At 43.2% G+C, this 3,446-nt stretch overlaps 1 pseudogene; it reads right to left on the bottom strand.

The window, feature by feature from the left end:
- Positions 1–998: 998 nt before the first annotated feature.
- LOC100352926 (methylosome subunit pICln pseudogene) lies at positions 999–1,700 on the bottom strand (annotated as a pseudogene).
- Between the last annotated feature and the right edge of the window lie 1,746 nt (positions 1,701–3,446).

Raw genomic sequence — 3,446 nt, 5'->3', positions numbered from 1 at the left:
AGAGAACTTTTCAATTACTGGAGTGTTTTCCACTTAACAATGAAAACCCTACGTCTAAAGCCTGAACTTCTTCTCTCAGAAATCTTTCTAGACTGTCACAGCCCACAGAAATATTTCCTTCCTCTAAGTTTCCATGGCGTTCACTTTCTCTTCAGTGTATTTGGTCCTTATCGTGCCCTGCCTATATTATACAGGAGACACAGGCATACTTGTTACAATCCTGCTGTGGTGTAAGGTCTTTTATACACACACTCACACACACACACACATAACCTACAGTTATTCTTTAAGCTAATTACGAAGACAAAACAACTATCATTTGAGTACTTCGAGGTTTCATAACACTTTCACTGGTTCTGTTACAGAAAACTAACCTAGGGGTTGGAAACCAGATATAACCTACGAGGTTGTAACAGAGAAGACAGAGGAAGCATGGTAGAAGGGCAAAGCCTAGCCAGAAGCACCTGTGGTAGTGGTGGTACATGTGGCCGGGTGGTGTCCAGAGAGCTCACTTAGTGCGCTGGATTAATTTTACTAAAGGAGACTCTGTGAATGAGCAGCAGATAGGATTCCTTTGGGATCTCTGCCTTTCTTTTTAGGTGATAAAGGTATCTTTAGGTCCCAAGAAGCGTATTTGGCTCCGGCCTCTCTCCCGCCCGGTCTACCTATACCTCCCAGCTGCTGTGAATTTTACCACATGGGTCTGCTATCTTACAGAAGATACATCCAAGTTATAGACCTACTCAAAGGGTACCTAGACACAGAACATTTTGGGGGTAAGTGATACACTACAAATGCCTCCTAGTTAAGTTAATCAGCTTTGTTGATAAAAGTCATCGTTTCTCCTGCTGGTGACAACTTACTGTCTCAAGAAAGAACTGGTTCAAGTTGAGTTTTGGAGAAGCCAAAGGATTTTCATCAACTCCACTCCAGACTGAAAGAAGCACCAAGTTCTCTCCCACAGCTTAAGCAGAATCACAGAACAGCATCAATTATTTTCAGTGATCAACATCTGAATCCTCAAACTGTCCAGCAACTGTTGGTGTAGTATCTGCCTCCATACCAACTTCATAATCTCGTGTTGAATCTCCTGACTAAACTCCAGCCATGCTATGCTGGCTGCTCACAGACTGACAAAACATTCCTGCTAATCCCTCCCATGTGGCTTGGCCTTCTGCTGTTAAACCCGATAATCCTTCATAGGTATAAAAAGTAGGGATAGCCCCCTGTCCTTGTTCACGTGCTTGTAAATCATGTTCTTCTCCATCATAATCATCTGAGTCTTCGTCCTCAGGATCTGGATGCGAGGCCTCACACACACTGCGGAGAACACTGCTCCCAGTGCGGGTGTATCACTAGGTACAAATCCAAACTCAGAAACAGGCTCAGCATCATCATCACTGTCTTTCTCTTCGCCAACAACAAGTTCTTCTGATTCTTCTCCAAATTTGGTATTTACCATAATGTACAAGTGCTCTTGTGGCCAGGCATTTGGGTCCCTGGACACTGCCTGCAAACTAATGGTGGCATATTCCAGTGAGAATCCTAATCCAGAACCATCTATCCAAGACAGACAGCTCTCAGCTTTGTAAGAGGTGCCAGTGTGAGGCCCTTCCCATTCAGGACAGCCACAGTGTGTGGCTGCTGGTGCCACATACCGCAGTATGTCCAGTGGGCAGGACACTCCTGTGGAAGCTCATGGAAGCACAGAGCACGGAAACACAGGGCTCCAGGGAGTTGCTGTAAGGTCTTCTAAGACATTGCTAGAGTGTGGCAATTGGCTGGCCTTAGGTCACCAGAGCTAAAAATTAGGCACTGATGCATGAATCAAGTTTGTTCCAGGCTAGCATTTTCCAACTTATCGACAATGGAAGATTATTGAAATGTTAATGCTCTTGTTTAGTTGGATGAAAGTGCACAGTAAAGAAATGATCTCACAAATGAATTCTTAAATTATTAAAAGTTGATCTGTGTCTTTCAAAATATTTATGAGGCTCTAATAGCAGTAATAATAAATTAGAGATATTAAAGAATTTTAATTACAAGCATAAAAAGAATAGTATGTTGAATTAAAACATTTGGGACTGGCATTGTGGCATAGCAGGTAAAACTACTGCCTGCAACGCTGGTATCCCATATAGGCGCTGGTTAAGGGCCCAGCTGCTCCACTTCTGATCTTGCTCCCTGCTGATGTGACTGGGAAAGCATCAGAAGATGTCCCAAGTACTTGGGCCCCTGCCTCCCAAGTGGGAGACTTGGAAGAAGCTCTGGGCTTCTGGCTTTGGCCTGGTAGCCCTGGATGTTGTGGCTACCTGGGAAGTAAACCAGTTGATAGAAGATCTCTCTTTCTCTGTCTCTCCCTTTCTCTCTCTGTAACTCTGACTTTCAAATAAATAAATAACCCTTTAAAAGAAAAAGTAAAACAAATATTTCAAAAATTGTGTTAGAAAATTAGGAAATCCAACATTTTAAATCAGCAAACTAATTTCCTTTAAAGTTACCATATTTCCCATTTAATATGAGAAATGATAATCATAATTTATAATTTAACATTTTTGTGATAGTAAAATTTGAAAAATAAAGCCATTTACACAGCTATATTGAGGCAAAGAGAAGGACACAACTTGTATTTTTCAATTTTTTGACTTACACTGACAACTTTCCAATTTTCATCCCCAGTCAGATCTCTTTTTAGAACCACAGGCCTAAGTAAGTCACCTGCCTCTCCAGGGCTCCATCTGGATCTCTCCCCGGAACTTCACATTCAGCATGCCCCAGCTGACTCCTGCTCATCCTGTCTCTGGGGTAGCCTCACAGGTAAACAGCACCACCAGCTGTTCAAGCTGGAAACATGGGCTGGTTCTCAATTCCACTCATCTCCCCGAACCCACTCTGGCTCTAAGCTGTGTCACTTCTACCTGCCAAACAGATCTTGCATCCATTCCCTTGTCCCTGTATCCTTTTCTGCTCCAAGTGGCCTCTGCTCACCTCTCCTGCCTCATCCTGTACCTCTTCTCCTATCTGTCCTCAGGTCAAACTAAACAATGCTCAGTCCCCTAGAGACACAGTCCTCTTTGGTTTCCAGCCTTTGCCCATCGTTTACCTACCCTGGAACACCTTCCCCTACTCATCACCTGGGTACTGCCCATGCCTTCAAGTCTCCACTAGAAAGCTCTGGCATCCACACCTATGTGGCTATTCTTTTTTCCTTCATGCTCCCCAAAATCCCTAATTATTGCACATTTATTTTAAATGTCCATTGGTGTATCTATCTTCCTACTGGATTATTAGCATGTATTTATTAGCTATGAAAGAACCTTGTAGCTACTAGGTGCCATAAATATGAATGAATTCAGAATTCCCAAATCAGGGAGGATTTTGTGGCACAGTGATGCAATGGGTCAAGCCACTGCTTGGGACACCTGCTTCCCATATTGGAATGCCAG

Source organism: Oryctolagus cuniculus, chromosome 5, assembly GCF_051225735.1.
Source record: "Oryctolagus cuniculus isolate XC-2025 breed Fujian yellow rabbit chromosome 5, ASM5122573v1, whole genome shotgun sequence".
NCBI lineage: Eukaryota > Metazoa > Chordata > Mammalia > Lagomorpha > Leporidae > Oryctolagus > Oryctolagus cuniculus.
The sequence above is the reverse complement of the archived record's forward strand: the minus strand, read 5'-3'. Positions and strand labels throughout refer to the sequence as shown.